This window comes from Balaenoptera acutorostrata, chromosome 9, assembly GCF_949987535.1.
Source record: "Balaenoptera acutorostrata chromosome 9, mBalAcu1.1, whole genome shotgun sequence".
NCBI lineage: Eukaryota > Metazoa > Chordata > Mammalia > Artiodactyla > Balaenopteridae > Balaenoptera > Balaenoptera acutorostrata.
In genome coordinates, this window is record NC_080072.1 from 104866757 (window position 1) to 104891036 (window position 24280).

The window sequence follows — 24280 nt, forward strand, 5'->3', positions numbered from 1 at the left end:
AAAAAAATCAATAACACCAAGAGCTGGTGTGTTTTTATTTTTTACATTTCTTGTTTTCAAAATTTTTAATTTTTAAAATTTTTTATACAATTTTTAAAAGTTACTTTCCATTTACAGTTATTACAAAATATTGACTATATTCCCAATTTTGTACAATACATCCTTGAGTCTATCTTACACCCAATAGTTTGTACCTCCCTCTCCCACACCCCTGTATTGCCTCTCCTCCCCTCCCCACTGGTAACCACTAGTTTATTCTCTATATCTGTGAGTCTGTTTCTTTTTTTGTTATATTCACTAGATTGTTGTATTTTTCAGATTCCACATACAAGTGATATCACACAGTATTTGTCTTTCACTGTCTGACTTACTTCACTTAGCACAAAATACTCCAAGTCCATCCATGTTGCTATAGATGGCAAAATTTCATTCTTTTTTTATGGCTGAGTAGTAGTCCATTGTATATATATTTCACAGCTTCTTTATCCATTCATCTATTGATGGACACTTAGGTTGCTTCTATATCATGGCAGTTGTAAATAATGCTGCTATGAACATAAGGGTGCATGTATCTTTTCAAATTACTGTTTTTTTGTGTTTTTTGTTTGTTTGTTTTGGATATATACTGAGGAGTGCAATTGCTGGGTCATATGGTAGATCTATTTTTAGTTTTCTGAGAAACCTCCATACCGTTTTCCACAGTGGCTGCACTAACTTATATTGCCACCAGTGGTGCAATATTTGTTATCTGTGGTTTTTGGTTTGGGTTTGTGTGTTTTGGGTTTTTTTTAACCACTCTGCATGGCTTGTGGGATCTTAGTTCCCTGACCAGGGATTGAACCTGGGCCCTTAGCTTAGCAGTGAAAGCACAGAGTCCTAACCACTGGACAGCCAGGAAATTCCCAATTTGTGTTCTTTTTGATGATATCCATTCTGACAGGTGTGAGGTGATATATCATTGTGGTTTTGATTTGCATTTCCCTGGTGATTAGCAATGTTGATCATCCTCTCATGTGCCTGTTGGTCAACTGCATTTCCTCTATTCAGTTCTTCTGCCCATTTTTCAATTACTTTTTTTTTTTTTTGATGTTGAGCTGTATGAGCTGTTTATATATGTTGGATATTAATCCCTTATTGGTCATATCATTTGCAAATATTTTCTCCCATTCAGTAGGTTGTTTTTTCATTTCATTGGTGGTTTCCTTTGCTGTGCAAAAGCTTTTAAGTTTATTTAGGTCCCATTTATTTATTTTTGCTTTTGTTTCCTTTACCCTAGGAGACAGGGCCATAAAATTATTGCTGTGATTTATGTCCAAGAGTGTTCTGCCTATGTTTTCATCTAGGAGTTTTATACTATCCCATCTTAGATTTAGGTCTTTAATCCATTTTGAGGGTTTTTTTTCTTTCTTTCTTTCTTTCTTTTTTTTTGTATATGGTGTTAGAGAATGTTCTAATTTCATTATTTTACACGTAGCTGTCCAGTTTTCCCAACACCACTTATTGAAGAGACTGTGCTTTCTTCATTGTATATTCCTGCCACCTGTCATACCAAAACCAGACAAAGACACTACCAAAAAAGAAAATTACAGGCCAATATCCTTGATAAATATAGATGCAAAAATCCTCAACAAAATAACAGCAAACCAAATCCAACAACATATAAAAAGGATCATACACCATGATCAAGTTGAATTAATTCCAGAGTCACAAGGATGGTTCAACATATGTAAATCAATCAATGTGATACACCACATCAACAAAGGAAAAGACAAAAACCACATGATCATCTCAATAGATGCAGAAAAAGCATTTGAGAAATTCAACATTCATTCATGATAAAAAAAAACCTCTTTCCAAAGTAGGTATAGGGGGAGCATTTCATAACATAATAAAAGCCATTTATGACAAACCCACAGCCAATATAATACTCAATGGTGAAAAGCTGAAAGCCTTCCCACTAAATTCTGGAAAAAGACAAGGGTGCCCAGTCTCACCACTTCTATTCAACATAGTATTGAAAGTCCTAGCCACAGCAATTAGACAAGAAAAAGAAATAAAAAGTATCCAAATTGGAAGGGAAGAGGGAAAATTGTCATTATACGTAAGATGACGTGATACTCTATATGGAAAACCTAAAGATGCCACACAAAAACTATTAGAACTGATAAATAAATTCAGCAGGGTAGCAGGGTACAAGACTAATATACAGAAATCTGTTGCATTTCTTTACACTGACAATGAAGTATCAGAAAAGTAAAAAAAAATCTTGTTTAAAATTTTATTTTAAAAAAATACAATAACTAGGAAAAAACCTACCCAAGGAGGTGAAAGACTTAATGCTGAGAATTATAAAACACTGATAAAGGAAATTGAAGATGATTCAAGGAAATGGGAAGATAGCTCATGCTCTTGGATTGGAAGAATTAATATTGTTAAAATGGCTATACTACCCAAAACAATCTACAGATTTAATGAGATCCCTATCAAATTACCCATGACATTTTCCACAGAACTAGAACAAATAATCCTAAAATTTATGTGGAACTACAAAAAAACCAGAATTGCCAAAGTACTCTTGAGGAAAAAGAACAATGCTGGAGGCATAACCCTTTGAGACTTCAGACAATTCTACAAAGTTACAGTAATCAAAACAGTGTGGTATTGGCACAAAAACAGACAGATAGATCAGTGGAACAGAATAGAGACTCCAGAAATAAACCCACACACCTGTGATCAATTAATCTTTGACAAGAATATACAACAGAGAAAAGAAAGTCTCTTTAGCAAGCGGTGTTGGGAAAGATGGACAGCCGCATGCATATCAATGAAGTTAGAACTGTCCCTCACACCATACACAAAAATAAACTCAAAGTGGCTTAAAGACTTAAATGTAAGATGTGACACCATAAAACTCCTCAAAGAGAACATAGGCAAAACATTCTCTGATGTAAATCATAGCAATGTTTTCTTAGTCTCCCAAGGCAAAATAAATAAAAGCAAAAATAAACAAATGGGACCTAATCAAACTTATAAGCTTTTGCACAACAAAAAGACAATCTATGGATTGGGAGAAAATATTTGCAATCGATGCTACCAACAATGGCTTAATTTCTAAAATATACAGGCGGCTCATACAACTCAGTATCAAAAAAACAAACAACCCAATCAGAAACAAAAAGGAAGGACATGATTGAAAGAGGAAGGTAATTCATCCCTGTGAGGCTCTCAGCAGAAGGAATTCACAGAGCAAAGCTCATCTCTCCCCAGAATCACTGGGTAGTGTCTTAGTCAGCTCAGGCTGCCGTAACAAAATACTACGGACTGAGTGGCTTAAACCACAGAAATTTATTTCTCACAGTTCTGGAGGCTGGGAAGTCCAAGATCAAAGTTCTGGCTGATTCTGTTCCCTGGTGGGGGCTTTCTTACTGGTTTGCAGCCAGCAGCCATCCTCACCTGGCAGAGAGGAGTGGGGAGAGAGAGGGGGAAAGAAAGGGAAGAGAGGGGGAGAGAGCAAGTGAGCTCTGGTGTCTCCTCTCATAATGGCACTAATCCCATCATGAGGGTCCAGGCTCACAACTTCATTTAAACCTAATTACAGGTTTCCCCTGCTATCTGAAAGTAGAGTGTTCCCATGAAATCTTTCATAAGCTGAAATGGTGTAAAGTGAAGAAGCAATTACCTTAGGACATATCTTGCTAACAGATGCACAGAATAAATCCAGATAAAGCACGGACGCTCGCAGACACAGTTCTAAGCTCCGGCAGCTTGAGGCTGAGATGCTGAGTTCTGAGGGGAGGAGCTTGGCGATGCGGCTCTCACTGCTCAGGTGTGCGCTGTCTCTATAAAGACTGCTAAAAAACACACGCAGAACACTATTTTCACTTTTCATCTTTTTTTTTTTTTTTTTTTTTGTAAAAACAAATTCTCTTCAGATTTATTTTGGTTAGGGGAAACAGGAACAAATGTAGGTCTTTCCTAGAAGCAAGTAGCATAAAGCAAACTTTTTTGAAAAGCAGGGCATACCTGTACCTCCCAAAGCCCCTCTCCAAATACCGTCACACTGGGGGGTCAGGGCTTCAACATATGAACTTGGGGCAAAATTTAGTTTAAGCAGATAGTGACCTCAGGGGAGGGAAATCTGAGGAATGGTCTGTGAGAAGCTGGCGGGGAGGAGTTCTTTTGTCCAGGATAGGACAGGAGAGGCTTGCGTGCTCATGGCAGCCAGTCAATGAATCAAAGCCTGATTCTTGGGGCTCTTGTTTGCTCCTCTCGTGGCAACATTTCTGACCCATCTGCTTCTAGTCATTCCTCCCCACTGCCTCCCTAACTGCCCACATATCCAACCATGCCTCACACACAACACGGAGAGTCTTGGCTGCAGCCGAGAAAGGATGGAGAACAGACAAGCCCTCCCCTCTTTGCTGGCAGGATGGGGGGCGCGCCGCTGTGTGGCTGTGTGAGGAGGGAGCTGGGAAAGAGAAGTTTGATTGCTCTGATGAGTTTTGGCAGATGAGGCTGACCCTACCCTACCTGCAAGTTTTCATTAGAGCCCATCTGCTTGGCTGATCTGAACCGGCTGTGACCGGTGCTGTAAGAGGACTCCATTTCCACTGGCTTAATTTGGGAAATGATGCAGAACCCCTGGCCTGGGCTGTCTGTTTAATCCCCCTTTTAGTCTCCATCACTACCTTGTTCTTTGGCCCTGGCCTGAGATAATGGCTGTTCTGAGTAGAACATCTGTGAGAGTGAAGAGTGTGATGGGGTGGGGTACAGCTGTCCTGGGACTAGGCCTGCCCTTAGGCTGAGCTGAAACAGGGTTTCATGTTCTATGATGTGAGGGGAAAGAGAAGTGTCACTGTGTGTGTGTGTGTGTGTGTGTGTGTGTGTGTGTGCACGCGCATGTGTGCATGGTAGGGACGGGTGTAGGGCTGCCCAAGAGAATAGAAGGACAGAGGAAGAGAATTTGGGGTGGTGTCATCATATTCAGTCTTCATCTCCTTCCCAATCCCAGTTTTATCTGGGAATTGTCATGGCAGGGACAAAGATAAGTGATAAGACAAATAAGAATACAGTTAGGACTTAGCACACATCAAGTAGCTAAAAGGCATCGTTTTATTTAATCATGGCAAAACCCTAGCAGGTGGATTCCATTATCGTCCTCATTGGCCATATTAAGCAGCTGATGCTTTCAGAAAAGTAAAGTAATTTGGCCAGGATCCCTAGCCAGTAAGTGCCAGAGTCAGGATTTGGGCCCAGACGGGACCAGTTATAGAGCTTGTGCACTTAGTCGCCCTCTCCACTCTGATCCCAGCCTGAACTCACCACTGGGGGTCTGACAGGGATGGGTGGGGTCTGGAAGCTTGGGGAGGCTGAAAGTCCCCCACCAGGGAACCTGGAGAGGAAGAAGAGGCTCCTGCAGGGAGAGGTTGGGCCTCTCAGGTCCCTGCCAGCTTCTGTACACACTGCAGTCATTGAGGCTCCCTCTAGCCTTCCTCGTGGACCTCCCAAGCCTTCTCTTTTCTTGAATAATCTGGAAAGCTCACAGCTTTGCATTCAAGGCCCAGCATCATCCAGTCCTACTAGACCATCTAAACGTATGGACTGAGGCAGAAACATGGGTACCGGTGCTCAGGACACTCTTGAGTGTGGGCAAGGGTAGAGGAAAGTGTGACCACTCAGGAGTCTGGGGCGCTGTTCCAGAGTGGAGGTGGCTACGCCCTACCTGGGAAGGGTGGCTGTGGGTTTAGGTATATAAGAATAAGTATGAGCCGAGGGGAATTGTGAGGAAAACATATATAAGACTTTGTGACGGATGAAGGGTAGCAGAAGAAAAATAGATGATCTACATTTTTATGCCTAATAAAATGGAATAGAAAAAAATGAAGTAATAGAAATCTTAGTTTATTTATTTTTGAGGATTGAGGTGTGAGGATATGTCAGACCCTTTTCTAAGTACTTTACATTATTAAACACTCCCAACTATTTCATCGTACTCTCCTGGCAAATGAGATTCCTGATGCATAAAAGAAAGCTAAGTATCTTTCAAGAGGAGGTATTGAAAGAAAGTGGGAATTCAGAAGGTGAAGTTTTCATTGGGGGAGATTATGATGAATCAGTATTTGAAAATGATTGATAAAGGAGAGGAGAAGTCCTGTGAACATGTGAACTTCTTTTTAAGGGCTGTGGACCTGACATATTCTCTTTGTTTCTCTCCCCAGAAGGCTGGTGTGATGTCATGGCAGCCAGGAAAGTGTAACAACATGGCAGCCCAGAAGGGAGCAGGTCTCAAGAAGGAGGCAGTGGTCAATCAGGACAAATGCCAATTAGGGGTCCAGATGTGTGGACAGAAAATCACTATTGGATTTGGTAACACGGAGTCACTGGTGAGCATGGCTAGAGCAGTTTCAGTGGAGTAGAGGGTGGCAACTTGATTGGGGTAGGCTGAGCACAGGAGAGAATGAGAGGTTGGTGAGGGCTGGTAGAGAATATGATCTGAGCAGGACCCTGTGGGGCTCCTGGGCACAAAAGCATTTCTTTGATTACAGGAAATAGGATTTATTCAGCCTCCCTGACCTTCCCTGAGTTCCAACGGGCAGGTTCAAACAGTTGTTAATCAGAGACGGGAGGGGTTGTGGAGACAAGAGAGGAAAAGTCAAGAGAAACAATATTTCAGCCTTGGGGAAGGGTCCTGGTTCCCCCTCAAGGGATACACACAACAATATCTTCCAGCTGTTTTGCAGATATTGAAACCCCTACCAGGTGGGAGAAGTTAACTGTGTGCTGCCCACAAGCCTGCAGACCCCAGATCCAGTTGGAACCAGAAGGTTGATGATGCCGACTCCCACTTACCTCCCCACCAGCCAATCAGAAGAATGTCCACAAGCTGATCACACCCTCTTTGGGCCATTACTATAGAACTTCTCACTACACCCTCCAGGTTGGGACACACAATTTTGAGGGCACTAGCCCACTCTGGCCCCCTTTTTCTACTTCACCCAAAACTCTGTCTCCAAGATTTAATTCAGTGTTGGGGTACAGAGGCCGGATTCGGCTTCAAGGATAAAGGAACTTTCAACAGGTTTTGCTGTGAAGGTGAAAAGGGAATTAAGGGGTAGTTGTAGCAGAGTAAGGATTAACATAGTTTTCCTCCCGGGACTTCCCTGGTGGTCCAGTGGCTAAGACTCCACGCTTCCAATGCAGGGGGCCTGGGTTCGATCCCTGGTCAGGGACCTAGGATCCCACATGCTGCGTCATGTGCCCAAAAAATAAAAATTAAAAACAAAAAAAAATCAACAAAAAACCCCATAGTTTTCCTTCACCCCCACCATCACCACCACCTCCAACTCCATCACCAACATACCATTGCATCTTATTGCTATTGGCAAGGAGCTGGCTGAAAAACTGCAGAGCTGGGGAAAAGACATAAAAGGAAGGAGAAGGAGGCAAAGTGCTCTTATTTGGCACAAGGAACCCCCGAGAGGCAGAAACCCAGAAAGCCCCACATCAGCAGACTGGCCTGAGGCCAAGTGAGTTGATGACTGGTGGTAGGTAGGGGGTGAGAGAGTCAGACCCAGAAGAACTAGGCATTTCAGCATAAGCCCAGATTAGACAAGAAGGCCCTGTCCTTGGGCTCCCGAGTCCTATGGTGGATCCCTCACTGGACGGGGTGTCCAGCATGTCTGGTCAAGCAACCTGGCCCCCTCACATCTGATGGCAACTTGAAGGGAACTGCCAGAGACAGCAGGGAGGGGCACTCTTTGTCCAATGGGCCAAAGGTCCTGGTTCGGTGCACAGGATTCCTTAGCCTTTATCTAAAGGAAGCTTCTGGAAGTAATTCTGGCTGGAGCCCTTAGCCTCCTCCCATCCCACACAACTGCAGCCTCTCCGAGGCTTGTTCCCCGTTCCAGCCACCCATTCCGCATCCCTTCCCTTCCTGCTATTCTTGGAAGAGATGGACAAGTTCCTTCTGCTGGTCTTGCTGCTGGGAGCCTTCTCTGCCCCTTTTTCTCACCAGTGGGTGAGACCCTAGGATGAGGCTGGGGGTCGGGTCCGTGGCTCACGTGATCAGCAGGGAAGGGAACCACAGAGGCTGTGTGCTGCCTGGGCCCTGACCCTGACCCTCTGGCTGCTGGCCTCCTCAGCTTGGGAATGGATTTAGGATCTGCTCATGGGCTCATTGTGGGGGAGTTTCTGGCTAGAGGCAAGATGGAGATGGGGACCCTTTATTCTTCAGAGTTTTTGGGCTTTCAGTAAGGGACAGAGACTGCGGTTATCCCGAAAGTTCCCCGTAACAGGACTTAGGGACAGCACTGTATGTTTGGAAGTCACCAAAAGACTTGTCTTGAAACTGAAATTCAACAGCAAACACACTGATTGCACTTGGATTGCAAGTTTATTATTCCCGCATGGAGATGGGTGAGTCTGCAGGATCAAGGGGTCAAAAGCCTGTCTCTTAGCTCCAGGGTAAACCTTGGTACCCCAGTCAGTGCCTGATGTCCTTATGCTTCTTTATTATCCAGGGATCCCTAAGTTTGCAGGAGTCTGAACTCATCTACGGTTTGTAGGCCAAAGGTTTTTTTTCCATTCTCCTCTCACTGGTCTTCCCTTTGCTCTCATCTCTCCTACTATAATTATGCTGCTGAAACCTCAGGCTTTTGAATCTTTTTGCTAAACTTTGTTGATCTTGCTAGTGTTATTCATATATAATGGGGTTGGGGAGAAACTGCATGGAGGTCCCAGAAATATTCAAGTCTCAATGGAAGCAATGTAATGGAGGAATTTCAGGCACCATCGTAAGCAGTGGAGACTTATCTAGGCTCATGCTGGGGGCTCTGAAATCTCTACTGACTCTGACCCAACCAAGCTGGGTCCTAGCTGTCAATGAAAAAATTAATCAAGAGTCGATCTAAGAAAGAAATGGAAAGTTTTCTTTGAGCTAACCTGAGGATTATAACCCAGGAGACAGTCTTTCAGAAAGCTCTGAGGAGCATTAGAGGTCAAAGCACAGTCATAAAAATTTTTGAGAGAAAGGGTTAGACATCAAGTGACGTACTGACAGTATACACAACCCAGATCTGCATGTACAAAGCCAGTAGTGGGTGATCGTGACACCTTACAAGACTGAGAAGGAATGTTATCTCCTAAGGAGGTCTGGTGAATGCAGATGCACAATACACACTAAAGGGGAGGGAGGAGGCACAGACGGGCAGAGAAACGTTTTAAAATTTTCATGCCTTGCCATAAAATAGGAATTTCATTTCATCATGGCCCTCCCAACCAAGGGCTCAGCCTCAGTGTCTGCTCTCTTGTCTCAACTACAGTGTGCACAATTCTGCCACAGATTTTACTTATTTATTTATTTTTTGTGGTGTTTCCTTTTTTTTAAGGGTGTTTCCATTTAAAAAAATTTTTTTTATTGGAGTATAATTGCTTTACAATGTTGTGTTAGTTTCTACTATACAGCAAAGTGAATCAGCTATACGTATACATATATCCCCTCTTTTTTGGATTTCCTTCCCACTCTGCCACAGATGTAAAACGCCAGTGTTAGGATGGTAAAGGGAACTGCACCAGGACAGAAAACTTCGGCGTGTAGCGATGGGGATGTGCATGCTGAGATGAGTCAAGGGAAAGCTCTCTGTGCTGAAGCCCTGCTAGCCTGAAGGGGCTGCTTCTGTCTTGGACCAGCATAGGGAGCTCCCGTCAGAGGGAACCCAAGGTGGGAGGTGGGTGTGTCCCCACCCTGGAGGTGGTATCTGAAGGTGGCAGGCAAAAGGCCCTTTCACTTTCAAGCCATCAACCTGTCACTGTGTTTGAATAACCCACTCAGCTGGTAGGAGCCTCTCCACCCCATCCCTTTCTTCTTTCCCTGCATCGTGGCTTTATGACCACCGGATATTTGACTGTTCAGTGCTCTGGAGTCCAGGCGTCATCTCTGATGCTAAGGGAATAGTGTTTCAAGAGCGATAATGGAGGGGCGAGGGGGTGGGGTGGGAGATGGGAGTTCCCTGGAGGTCCAGTGGTTAGGACTCTGCACTTTCACTGTCTGGGGCCCGGGTTCAATCCCTGGTCGGGGAACTATCCTGAAAGCTGCACAGTGTGTCCAATAAATAAATAAATAAATAAACAAACAAACAAATAAATAAATAACCGATGATGCAGTACAGGCAGAGTCTCTGTGCAGCAAACACCTGGGAAGTTAACAAAAATAAACATTTAGGCTGCCTGATTGCAAATTCGTTTTAGAGGTACTAGATTGATATTCTTTTTCTGCCATTATGTTGGGACTGCAAAGGCCTGAGGCATTATCTAGCCCCATTTCTTCCAATATGTTCTCCCGATAAGCCTGCCATAACTTCCCATCCCATCTAAGAATTTCCTTTCACTTTGGGGCAATTTTTCTCTCCTTGGCCACTGGCTTCTTCTTCAGTGCCTACACTCAGTTCTCCCCTGTTCTATCTCTCTGCTTCTTTTCAATCATCCAAAGAGTCATCTACACTCCCTGATGTGCATTTTCTCATCTCTCACACTGGTTTTAGCTCCTCGCTGAACTGGCTGCCTGTTTTTTTAATCATACAGAATCTGAAAGGGAGACTGTTTCTCTGCAAATGTAATGAATTCATTATTGGCCATGTGGGAAATGATGGGCTAGGTAGATGGATACAGAGGTGTAAAGACTGGGATAATTTCACAGCTGGAGATGCCAGGTTTTGGATCATAAATAGCTACATGCTAACCAAAGACATATAAGCTGCTAAAATCCTGAGAGTTAGGTGGTTGTCCACTGAACCAGGTGCTGAATGGTAGGAATAGCATGGAATTCTAAGGAACACTACAGTTAAAGGGTTGGGGAATTCTCTGGTGGTTCAGTGGTTAGGACTTGGTGCTTTCACTGCCTAGGGCTTGTGTTCGATCCCTGGTCGGGAAGCTAGGATCCCGTAAGCCACGTGGCAGGGCCAAATAAATAGAAAGAAGGAAAGAAAGAAAGAAAGAAAGAAAGAAAGAAAGAAAGAAAGAAAGAAAGAAAGAGAGGGAGGGAGAGAAAGAAAGAAAGAAAGAAAGAATGAAAGAAAGAAAGAAAGGAAGGAAGGAAGGAAGGAAGGAAGGAAGGAAGGAAGAAAGAAAGAAAGAAAGAAAGAAAGAAAGAAAGAAAGAAAGAAAGAAAGAAAGGGTTGGATGAAGGAGGCACCCTTAGAATGAGCGGGGCTGGGCAGAGAAGTAGAAGGATAACTGAAAGGAACAGCATCCATAATTCAAGGAGTCAGAAGTTCTAAGAGGCAGTGACGAGTCAACATTGTTTGAGGACCTATCAAGGTCCAATCATATAAACATGACCTTGGTGCCTACTGATGGCCTTGGTCAGGTCAGGTTCTGGTGAGAATTGGTGGCAGAAGCCAGATCAGAGAGGACTAAAAAGTTAGTGGATGCAGAGGAAGTGGAGATAGTGAGTGTGGACAGCTCTTCAAAGAAGCTTTGAGAAGAAATGAGGTAATGGGGTGGTAGCTAGAGGGAGGGCTGAATCAAGGGACAGCTTTTTTAGGAAGAAAGATTTTAGCATTTTTTAAAATATAAAGTTATTTATTTTTGGCTGCGTTGGGTCTTCCTTGCTGCACGTGGGCCCTCCCTAGCTGCAGCGAGCAGGGGCCACTCTTTGTTGCGATGTGTGGACTTCTCATTGCGGTGGCTTCTCCTGTTGAGGAGCACAGGCTCTAGGCACGTGGGCTTCAGTAGTTGTGGCATGTGGGCTCAGTAGTTGTGGCTTGCAGGCTATAGAGCACAGGCTCAGTAGTTGTGGCGCACGGGCTTAGTTGCTCCACGGCATGTGGGATCTTCCCAGACCAGGGCTCGAACCCGTGTCCCCTGCATTGGCAGGCAGATTCTTAACCACTGAGCCACCAGGGAAGCCCTCTCATTGTGGTTTTGATTCAGATTTCCCTGATGGCTAATGATGTTGAGAATCTTTTTGTGACCTTATTGGCCACTTGTACATTTGCATTGGGGAAATGTCTGTATAGATCTTTTGTCCATTTTAAAATTGGGTTATATATCTTTTTATTGTTGAATTATAAGAGTTCTTTATATACTCTAGATAAAAGTCTTGTAATAAATATATGACTTGCAAACATTTTCTTCCATTTTGTGGCTTGTGGGTGGTCTTTTTACTGTCTTAGTGGTGCCTTTGAATTACAAAAGTTTTAAATTTTGATCATGTCCTTTGGTCGCTTGTGCTTTTGGTGTCATATCTAGGAAATCATTGCCTAACCCCCCCCCCAATTTCTCTTTTTGTCTCTATCTGTCTGTCTCTGTCTCTTTATCTCTATATATGTATTATAAAGAGATATATAAAATTTTTAGTATGTATTTTATATAAAGATAATAAAAGGTAGAAGCCTTCCTTTGAATGACAACTTTTTATTGGGCATCCAGGAGTCAGGATATACAAGGAACTGCAGGTCCGGAATTTATTCTATATTTCTGGGAAGGCAAGGCAATAAAAGCAGCCTATCTCCTTGACTGCCTGCAAGGTGGGTTGGACAGTGAGAGATGTTCTAGCCCATGGTTGCACTCATCACCCAGAACAGAAAGAACCACACTTATCCTCAGCAACCTGTCCTTCACCTTCAGAGATCTTTCCAGTATGAGACTGGTTCCATGGCCCGTCTTCCCTGTGGCTATAGCCTAATCCCACCCAAATGGCTGAAGGTACCAAGCTTTGGCAGAGCAGTTCAACTAGCTGTGTCCGGTGATGAGATGAGAACACTCTGACATTGACCCCCTGCTGTGAGGAGTGTGGCAGTCTGGGGAATAAGGCTGTGTGTCAAGTCCATTTATCAAGCTGCCCTTAGGAGGGTTCTCAGTGCACATCCTTCCTTTCTGCTTGTGGAGCGGTTAGGAGTGCAAAGAATGATGCCAAAACAGATAGTGAAGGGAGGAATGCTCTGGAGTACTCTTGCTGCTTGGCCCTGATACATCAGGAAGAAATTTTATACTGATGTCATCAGAGAAACTGACACAAAGACTCAAAGTCTTGATCTCCCCAGTGCTTTCTGCCCTAGATCCATGTCCCTCCCCACTACATACATCATTCTTCCATGCCCCAAATCCACACACGACTGGAAATATCCTGGGGGCTGAGCATTGACAGGTGAAAGAACATGGGTTTAAAATGCCTGGAGTCTCTGTAATGACCTATATGGGAAAAGAATCTAAAAAACAGTGGATATGTGTATATGTAAAACTGATTCACTTTGCTGTACACCTGAAACTAACACAACATTGTAAATCAACGATATACCAATAAAAAATTTTTTAAAATAATCTTGGGACAATAAAAATTTCATACAAAAAAAATAAAATAAAATGCTGGAGTGCATTAGTGGCGGTCAGTGTTGATGGTGGAGATTAAAGTGATGCTGGTAGTGGTGGATTATGCTGATGGGGTGTTTAGAGCAAGCCAGACAGGAGAGGTTCAGGGGCTGGTCCAGGTGGTTTATACATGTGGGTTTTATTATCAATGTTCCAGAAAAGCAGCTCTTCGAACAGAGTGTACTTTCTGCATAATTGATGAAAAATAGACAAAATCCACAAGAGAACGTATTGTAAGAAGATGCATGTTCCCAGTGGTAATTTGGGAAATGATGAAGGACCAGTGATGAGGGCAGCCTGTTCATCCACCCATAAAGCAGCATTCCTTTTCTTGTGTCTGCTACAGTTGGTCATTGGTCTGGACAAGGTTAGCAGGTTTCCAAGGTAGAACATGAAAGAGAGGAGACATGGTGGGAGATGGCAGTTCAGGAAATGAGGCAAAATAGCCACACTGCTTGTGGGATGTTGGCAGAAGGGAGACAAATGACCATATGGAAGGATGTTTGCCAATGTGTGTGTGTCTTGGGGGTGAAGTTAGGACTGATGATTGGACCAATCATACAGGCAGAGAATAGAGGTCACTAAATATAGACTTGTGAAAATACTTAGTCCCAGTTTTTTAATTAAACTTTTCTTAACTGGATTCTCTGGTTAGTAGTTGAAAAGAAAATGAATGTAAAGAATTGAACCTATAACCTAATGACTTAAGTGCTATTATATTCCCTCCTTCCTTGATGGGGAAATTGAGGGCTGTAGATTAATGACTTGCCAGGGTCTCATAGCCAGTAGATGTTGGAACGAGTCTTCAAACCCAGATTCATCTGATTTCTGAGTCTGTGCTCTGGCCAGGGCACTTGCGGGTTGGGTTTCTGCCTAGACACATTACTGAAAGATCTGATAGGGATTGGCGTGGGCCTGGAAGCTTGTGGTGGTTGTAGACACCCCCTGTCTGGCTGTTGCCCAGGAGAAGGTTCCTGTGCTGGGAGAGATTGTGCCTGATGACCTCTAAGTAGACTGACCATATAATTTATTCCCTAGACTGAAGCACTGGGGAGTGAAAGGGGTAATTTAGTAAGTAAGCTTGGAATAAAGTCATGAATTAGAAGTGACTGTTACATCTCTCCCAACTTTGGAAGTCTCACGGGTTCAGAATAAATTTAATATATGACTTTTATCAAGCTCTCAATTCCTGATCAACCTCTGAAGCCTCCTCTCCTGAAAAACCAGAAAATTTCCACAACACATCATCCAGGAATGTGATGTATCATCCAGCATAACTCCACCATTTAAAATGACCATTGTCTTCCAGTGCAGCCTGATGTAGACACATTATGGAACGCTGTTTAAGAAACTTTATGGGGAAGAGTGGCTGAAGGAAACCCAGCCGGGAACGTGGGGCAGCATATTCTTCTCTGAGGCGGTCACGGCCTTTTCTGGTGTAGATTGAACTCACGATGTTTCTCAATGATTTATGTGAGGTTCAGATATATAAGTGGAGCTATTTTAGTCATATAGTATCTCCATTTTATTTTAGCATAATTAGATACCTGTCACAGACATTTTCCAGTGGGCCCACATCCCCTAAATCATTATTATTTTTTTTAAGTATAGTTGATTTACAATGTTGTGTTAGTTTCTGGTGTACAGCAAAGTGATTCATTTATATATCTATTCTTTTTCATATTTTTTCCATTATAGGTTATTACAGGATATTGAATATAGTTCCCTGTGCTACACTGTAGGACCTTGTTGTTTATTTATTTCATATATAGTAGTTTGTATCCACTACTCCCAAACTCCTAATTTATCCCCCCCACCCCTTTTCCCCTTTGTTAAGCATAATTTTGTTTTCTGAGTCTATTTTTGTTTTGTAAATAAGTTCATTTGTGTCATATTTTAGATTCCACATACAAGCAATGTCATATGGTATTTGTCTTTCCCTTTCTGACTTACTTCACTTGGCATGATAATCTCTAGGTTCATCCATGTTGCTGAAAATGACATTATTTCATTCTCTTTTTATGGCTGAGTAACATTCCATTGTGAATATATATCTGTAAGATGTTATGGAAAAACCCAAACGAACTTTTTAGCCAACCCAATATATATACCACATCTTTATCCATTCATCTGTTGATGGACATTTAGGTTGCTTCCATGTCTTGGCTATCTTAAATAGTGCTGATATGAACGTTGGGGTGCATGTATATTTTCAAATTAGAGTTTTCTCTGGATATATGCCCAGGAGTAAGATTGCTGGATCATATAGCAAGTCTATTTTTAATTTTTTTAAGGAACCTCCAGACTGTTTTACATTATGGCTGCACCAGTTTACATCTCCAACAACAGTGTAGAAGGGTTCCCTTTTCTCCACACCCTCTACAGCATGTATAATTTGGAGACTTTTTAATGATGACCACATCCTTCCCTTAGGAAACACCATCAGGATGTTTGAGGAGCATAAATTTCCATGAGATGATTTGACCAGATCATCATTTTCTGTTTTTCACTCTTTTCCTAGGTTCTCCAGTGATAACGTCTCTTTACAATATCACATTATGCATTGTGTACTATGCACTATTATTATCAATACATCCTTCAAGTTTGCACAGAACAGAGTATCTTCAGTACAACAATGCTATGAAAGAAGAATTCTGTTCCTTGGCAGCTCCAATAATTTGTGTATATCCTGTTTCCTCCATTCTCTACTCCCTCCTCACCCTCTGTCCTTGCATAGTGATGACGGGGGGATGTGGGACTTGGGGAACCGTGTGCTTCTCTGGAAATCCACCATCATATTAGAGTGACCTGCTGAGCATACAGAGGACCCTGGGTCCCTCAGCACAGTTCCTCAGTGTGGGGACTGGGTAACAATGACATCATTCATCCATGCACCCCACATTCCTGCAGAATCTACTCTGAATCATTTTTGTCTTCTGAAGGTGGTGAAGGGGAGTTCTCACGCATCATAGCCCTCCTCTCACAGTGTAGGAGACAGCTGGACTCTCAGTCTGTGGGTGCGTGGGGTTTCTTGGCCCTCTTCCTCCCGTAGTTGCTTTCTGGGCTGGCAGACCCTCATGCATTCATTTACTTGTCCTATTATTCTTGTTTAGTCAGAAATATTACTGAGCGCCCACTCTGTACCATGCATTGTGCGGAGTGTTTCTGGTTAATGGTGAACGTGACTGTCAAGGTCTCTGCCATGAAAGGGTTGTCTAGATGGGAAGGAGAGAGGGGAAAGGGAGACTGCCACTGTGACCTGGAATGTTTTCTCTAGCGCCCAACCTGCACATTGGGATCTTGCTCCATGATCTTTCTCCTTCCTTTGGCTGGATCTCCAAGCAAGAATACTCTGGTTGGGGAATTGGCTATTTTTATTATACATGATTAATAAACTCAGGATACTACAGGATTGTACTTGCAGAGGTATTGGGGCATAGGTATTTCTTTGAGCAACAACAATGAAATTTTAAATAAAAAAAAATTATCTGCTCCTTTGTAGTCCAGAGAAATAAGATTAATATAGCAGGAATTGATTTATATTTTATAAAATAAACTAGTCCTCTATAGTGCTTTTATTCCTTCTTTGTTTTGGAAGTATTTGCTGTATATTTAATATATTTGTGATAGGCTGAAGATATATCCTAATTTAGATATGCATGATAGCAGGAGATGTGGATACTGGTTTATAGAAAATACTAAGTAAATGTTTGCTATTATGACTACCCCCAGCATTGGCAACACTGATTCAGTATTGAGAGGCCCATTGAGGTCTCAATTACGAGCGCGAATATAGGGAGGGGGAAGGGAAAGCAAACAGCACAGGCTGCACCTACAATGACTGCATCCTGAGGCCTGAGGCTGGTGTCAGCCCAGGTTGGGTACTGGCTTGGGCTCTGGGACTGGAGAGGAGGTGGTCATGGGGACTTTGGACCCAGAGGAAATGGCTATCTTAGCAAAGCCCGGCCCACATGACAAGCTCTTGTTCTTGGGCCTGGGGCAGTGGGATGTCCAGAGAGTAAAGAGTCAGGGACTATTGAGGTGCCCAGAGATCTCGTCAGGCATCATGTCCCCCACTGATCAGGAGGCAGCCTCAAGGGATCAGGAGGGGCACCTGGGACATTTGTCCTCGGAAGTGTCCAAGGGGGCTGGTTCTGTGGGAACATTTCCTGGGCCTGCGTGGCTGTGAAACACCCACTGGCAGGTGTGTAAAAGGAAGCTTCTGCCCACAGCCCAGGAGCAGCTCAGGCCAGATTCTTCGGCCTTCCCTCATTGCACACAAGAGCAGTCTGTCCCCACCCTTCCTGGGCACTCTGCGCCCCTGCCGCAGCCACCTCTGCATCTCCCCGCCATCCCAGGCTGAGATGGACAAGTTCCTGCTCCTGCTGCTGGGAGTCTTGCCTTTCGTGCTCTTCCAAGGAGTGGGTGAGTGCCTGTGGTAGCTGGGCAGGGGGTGACGACGCGGAGGTAGGCTGGGCAGCAGCACCTGGATGGTGACCTGACCAGCTTGGGAGGGGAGAAGTCAAGGATGAGGTTCCGGGGTGATCTGACCAGCAAGGATTTGAGGTCTCTTTCTGCTGTCCCCATCCCGACTGCTACCAGGGAAAGAGCTCAGGTTCCCTTCCAAGGTCTCAGAGTGGGTTCAGTCCCTCCCTGGGGCCAGACTGGGGCTGGGGGCTCTTCTCAATGGGAGGTTTTGTGGCTTGCTGGGACGGCCCTAAGAGGCAGAGGCAATGATTGCTCAAGACTTTCTATAAAGACACAGCCAAGGGGCAATGATCTACCAGGAACAGGTCCCTGAAAGGCTTACCTTGAAGCAATATTTTTATAGTACTCTTTTCACTTATATATGTGTGTACTTTGGATGACTTTTGGTGCTGTCGTAGGAAATCTTTGGAGACTAAAATCTGCCTCCTCATCCGCAAGCCAGTGTAGTCCTTATGCCCCATCCATTTCCCCAAGATCCTGGCCCAGGGTGGCTATATGGGATGCACTGACTGTGTTCTGCACAATCGCTCCAAAGCTAAAGGAGCTTCTGAGCACAGAGCTGCTACTATGGGGAGTTCCTCCAGGCTCCCAGGGAACAAAAATTAAGGAGACATAATCTCTTAGTGCTGTTGAGGTGCAAGTTTGGAAATTTCTCTTGCTTGGTTAGAACACATACCTTTTTTTTTCTCTTATATCTCACTGTCCAGTATCTGCCATATCCCCTGGCAGGTAAAGTGTCAGATTCTTGTTCAAGGTTATTTTGAAAAAAAAAAAAAAAAAAACAGCTTTAGTGGGATATCATTCACATACCATGCAATTCACTCATAATGTATGCACAAAGTTATTTATCATTAATGGATTTTGATATCCGCAGGTCAAAGACCCCATTTCCTTAAATATCCAATGGAAGAAATCTAGTGGGGATATTTCTTACCCCAAATTATGCGCAGGAAAGTATTTAGAGTCATGCTTTGTCCTTAAACTCCTATGTTCTAATGTGTCTTACACACCTTGGTCTCAGCCCATTCAACCCTGGCCTCAGCTTCCATGTCTGTTTCTCTGCAGCTCCAGCCACGTTGTGTAAGGTCTGCAGTATTTTTAAGAAGGGCAAATGTTTACAAGGCGAGGGTAACTGCACCTCTGAAGAAGGCCCAGGATGCAGAACTTCGGATATATACTTTTTCAATGTGAGAGGTAATGCTGTTAAACCAGGCTTTTCTGGCTTGAGCTGTTGCCTAACTCCTGACACTGGGTAGGAGCTCCAGTCTGAGAGAGCCCTTGCTGAGAGGTGAATGTGTCCCTAGTCTAGAGGCCAGGCTTGGGGTGGCTGGGGAAGGTTCCAAGTGCTGTTATCCGGCACTAAGTGTCACTGTTCTTCTCTTCCAGATGCGTGGCGCTACAACCACACTCAACTGGACTGTTATGATAAGTGTAGAGCTTGGAAGTTGATTCGCGGGGACTTCAAGGTTTCGAGCTATTGCTGTAAAGGTCAAGAGTTCTGCAATATATATAGAGGAAAATCACTGCATTGGAAGTCTCACTAATTGCTGATTCCTTGTCAGTGATGCCCCCTCACCCTTCTCTTCCTGGCATCTCTGGTCCCATATCCCTCCACACGTGGTCCTGCAGAGTAGGCAGTGTCCTCCTGTCTACTCCAAGTTTCCCTCCTAACTTCTCTCCTAGCAACAGGCTCCTTCCCCTGACACCAAGTGCTCTCAGTTCACCCTTGATTCATCTCTCTGCTTCGTTCACATCTGCAAATCATCATCCCACCCTGATCCCTCACAGTCACCCTATTCCTCTGGCTGCCTGGCTACCTGGTTTCTGATCCCACCAATTAAGAAGTGACTGCAATGTGCCCAGAAAGGGGACGGGTACCATCTCATACATCAGGAGTTTGCGGGGTCAGTGGAAAACTCAGGAAAATGTGTCCAACTGGCAGATGGACAGAGAGGCCTCAAAGTCCAAAAAGGTATCAAGGCCTGGGGAAGAAAAAGTGGGCTCATCAGATTTAGATGTTATATACATACTCAGAAGCTACTGATAACTTAGCTTATAAGACTTAAAGAGGTTGTCTAGTGAGTGAGGTGGGAACAGGGTGGGGACAAGTCATTGACACTAGAGACCACCAAAATAAGAAGTGGGTGAAGGTCACTCTCCAAAAAAGAGTCATGGGTGATGGTCATAGAAGTAGGTGGAGAACCAGGACAGAAGAGCATGATTCTCTGTTTTCCATGACAACGTGCATGTTATTGGCAGAGCAGGTTCAGTGGAGAAGTGGCACAGAAACCACATTACAGTGGTTTGAAGAATGAATAGACTATGACAGGAAGAAATAGTGAGGATGGGCAACTCTTCCAAGAAATTTGGGAAGAATTGAGAAAGTGGAATAGGATCTTTTATAAGAACAATGAGTTTAATATGTTTTTAGGCGTAGAAAGATTTATGTCTTCTCTTTAGTGAAAAATGGCTCTATTACATTATGACTAGAAATATGTGTCACCATCTTATTATCTCTCTCTCTGTGCATTTTAAAACGTTTATCACCAGTTCTGTGTGTGTTTTTCCTGACCTTTTTACCTCTCATTCTTTTTCCCTTTGTATTATATTTCCTCTGTCCTTACCCCTTTCCTTCACTCTCTTTCCCTAACCACTCATGATGCAAGAATGAAGAATATGATCATCTTACTTTACTTATTTAATATAATCTTACATTTCTCCTTCATAAATTAAAACAAAGTATCAATAATATTTTGTTTCTCTTGTAGAGTCTAAAAAATTCATTTTCGTGTGATTTTTTATTTAGTTAAAATTTTTTGAACTTGTAAGGAAATCTTCCAAATATCTATTTCTATTTTCAGAATGTCAAGTGTAAATATTTTTCATGGCCTTTTTCCCCCTAAAGTTGAGGCGAGATAGGAGTTAAAGGTAAGGTCAGGGCTTCCCTGGTGGCACAGTGGTTAAGAATCTGCCTGCCAATGCAGGAGACACAGGTTTGAGCCCTGGACCGGGAAGATCTCACATGCCACGGAGCAACTAAGCCCGCAAGCCACAACTATTGAGCCTGTGTGCCACAACTACTGAAGCCCGCGTGCCTAGAGCCCATGCTCCACAACAAGAGAAGCCACCACAATGAGAAGCCTGCTCACTGCAATGAAGAGTAGCCCCTGCTCTCCACGACTAAAGAAAAGCCCACCTGCAACAATGAAGACCCAATGCAGCCAAAAATAAATAAATAATTAAATTTATTTTTAAAAAAAAGGTAAGGCCAGTTAGATTAGCCTTTGTGGGGCACAGCCTAAGCCAGAGCCTTATCTTTAAATATCAGGAACAACTCCATCAGCATCACTAGTGAAAACCCAACTCAAGTATTCCAGCCTACTTTAAGCTTGTCTAGTTAGATCTTGCTATACTAAAGAGAACGGTGGATGAGCCAGGATTCTGGAGACAGGACTAGTGTGAGGCCCTTTCTATTTGAAAAACTGCCTTCTTAGACATACTCTCAGGAGCAATGTAAATCTTAACTCTTGTAAATTACTTGAAAAATACAAATAAGTTAAAAGAACAGTTAAAAACAAATGTAATGGGCTACCCAGTGACTTGCTTTGAAAGAGCATACTATGGAAAGGGGGAAAATGTCACTTTACTTGGAGTAGCCTGCCAAACAGTATCTCAGCCCAGTGATCAAGGTTGATATCAACAGCGATAAGGCAGGTTAACAGCATATACCTTTGATACAAAGCACTGAGAATGGCACTGCACCTCTGTGGTTCTCCTCCCGCATATCCATAACCCCAGCCTAACCATGAGAAAAACATCGGACAAACCGCAAACAAGGGACTTTCTGCAAAATATCTGCACAGAAATCTTCAAAATTATCAACATCACAAAAACAACAGGGAAATTCTGAGAAACTGTCAGGGTCCAGAGGGGATAGGGAGACGTGGTGAGTAAAAGAAATGTAGAATCCTGGAAGAGGGGAAAAAAAAAAAAAAGACATTAGGCAAGAAGCTAAGGAAATCTGAATACAATATGGAGTTTAGTTAATAATAATGAATCCATATTTTTTCATTAGTTGTGACAACAGTACCAATGTGATGTCAACTGTTAACAGTCCGGGAAACTGGATGAGAAAATGAGTAATGTCCTTGTTAAGTCTAAAACTATTCAAGAAAAATTATTGAAAAAACCCTCCCAAATAATTTCTTAGAGATTAACGTTTTAAAAATTACATGTATATTGTACAGGACTTCTCATGATGAGTATGCATGCATACATGGAGATATATACAAATATAGATATATAATTTTTTTAATACACATCTTTTACAGGAGTAAGATCATATACAGAATGTGGACATTAAATGTTGACTGCTCTTTGGTGGCCTGGGTCAAGACCACAGACAAGGCCTCAGATTCCTGATTTGTCTGAGAGCAGCTTAGATCTTGCCGCAGCCTACCCTCTCTGACTCTCCTAAACCATTTCCTTCAGCAGAGGGGTTGGGAGGAGCCAGAATGCTACTCTCAGCTCACTACCACTCCTACCCCATCCCCAACAAGAATCATCAGAGCTGAGGGTCTTGGACCTCAGGAACTGACGTCCTGCAGGCAGGGCCAGGCTCCAGAGCTTTAGCCTCACATGAAGGGCAAGCAGCGAACCGTTGCCTGCAGAGCACCTTTTCCTCTTTGCGTCCTCGAGTGTGAGCAGAGAACACTCGGTTTCCCTCCTCTGGGGTCACGGCCCAGTGATTCTGGGGCATGATTGGGCTGCTTTGGGAATTTTCTTTCCAGGAAACCTTCAGGAATGACACTCCTCCAAACTTGACCCTTTCTGTTCCTGGGGGTGACAGGGAAAGTTGAGGAAATGGTGTAAGAAAAGCCAGTGGGGAAGGGGTGCTCTCAGTGTCCTACCGTTTGGCCAGAGTAGATTGGAAAGGGTTTGTGACTCATGACAGCTGGGAGATGAATCAATAATCAGGGTCGGGACCACCTGGACCTTAGTTTGCCTCTCCCTGCGACGTGGGCTGCTCCTAGCAGACACGGTGTAGGCCAATCCCTGTGGATATGAGTGATAAATAAGCATCTCCTGGGGTGGGTTTTTATGTGACTTTGTGGGAAGTTTTTGATAAAAAAGAGCAGAATGGCACTGGATGGTAGCTATGAGGGTCCTAAAAACAGGTGTCAACACATTTTCCCTTTTATGTGTAACTTGCCTTTATCCCATGTGGCAAATGGTTGGTCTCACTCTCTGTCTACCCCTCCTCTCTTACCATTTGGTAAATTTTTAAATGGACATAAAGCTTCTCAGCTAAAGATTATGGCTCATTGTTTTAGTTCACTTACTTAAAGCCATCTAAGCAAAATTTTAAGAAGAAGCTCCAAAATTGGCTCTAGAATAAGATTCTTAAATATAGCAGTCATATTAAAGTTTTGAAATAGTAGTGAAAGATTGTCCTTAAAATACAAAACCAAACCAAAACAAACAAAACCCCAAACAGGTTCTGATGGCTTTACATGTGAGTTCCACTAATCTTTCAAGAATAGTTCATCTATATCATTTGAAAATTTTTCGAAGAAATAGAAACAAAGCTAACCAGATGATTTTACCTCAAATTTAGATGATTATAGTAAAAGAGAGAAAATTATTGATCAGCTATTTATAATTATAAATACAAGGTATCAAATAAAATGTTAGCTGCAGAATTTAAAAATAAATGGCAAAATAATGCATGTAGATAACTTTCAAGACTATACCTGAAATGCCAGTATGGTAAGCATTAGAAGATCTATCAATCCATTCACATCACATCAATATCCTAAAGGAGATAAATCATATGATGATCTCAAAGGATGAAAATATTATTTTGTGAGGTTCAAAACCTGTCTATCAACAAACCAAAAACTTCTTGGCAAACCAAAAGTATTTAAAAAGGAATTCCTTTAGGTAATAAGGATCCCTAAACCCTCCTAGCTGTAAATAAGTTTGTATAGCAAACTGTGGGCTTAATAGAGGAAATTTTAATTTGTTCCACTTAGGTTGGAAAACAAAAGAAGGACCCTAAGGAAAAACCACCAGGCTGCATTTCAGACTCAGATTCTTAATCAATTAAGAAAACACAACTGATTTTTTCCAGCAACAATTTTTTGGAAATTATACAGAACTGAGTACAGTGCCATGCACATTAGCAGCTTCACAGAAACCTCAAAACTCTGACATAGCATCTAATATCTCCATTCATCACACTTAAGTCATATTTTGGTCATGAAGTTGATGTGACATTGACATGAATGTGGGTTATAATAGTGCAGGGATGCCACCAGGTCTGGGATCTCCTCACTTAAATACCTGCTATTGAGTATTACAGTCTCTGTAAGAATTATTACAGCGTCTGTAAGAATAAGTGACTATCTCATGGGTTTTTTTTTGT

The 24280-nt window shown here is 42.9% G+C and overlaps 1 protein-coding gene across 1 annotated transcript in view; it reads right to left on the bottom strand.

The window, feature by feature from the left end:
• Window positions 1–21157: 21157 nt before the first annotated feature.
• PATE2 (prostate and testis expressed 2) overlaps window positions 21158–24280 on the bottom strand; it is a 114544-nt gene continuing 111421 nt past the window's right edge. The window contains exons 11-12 of the mRNA XM_057552624.1: window positions 23607–23668; window positions 21158–21822 (exon numbers count right to left, since the gene is read on the bottom strand). The gene's annotated coding sequence lies outside the window, so the exon portion shown is untranslated. The remainder of the gene's footprint in view (window positions 21823–23606; window positions 23669–24280) is intronic.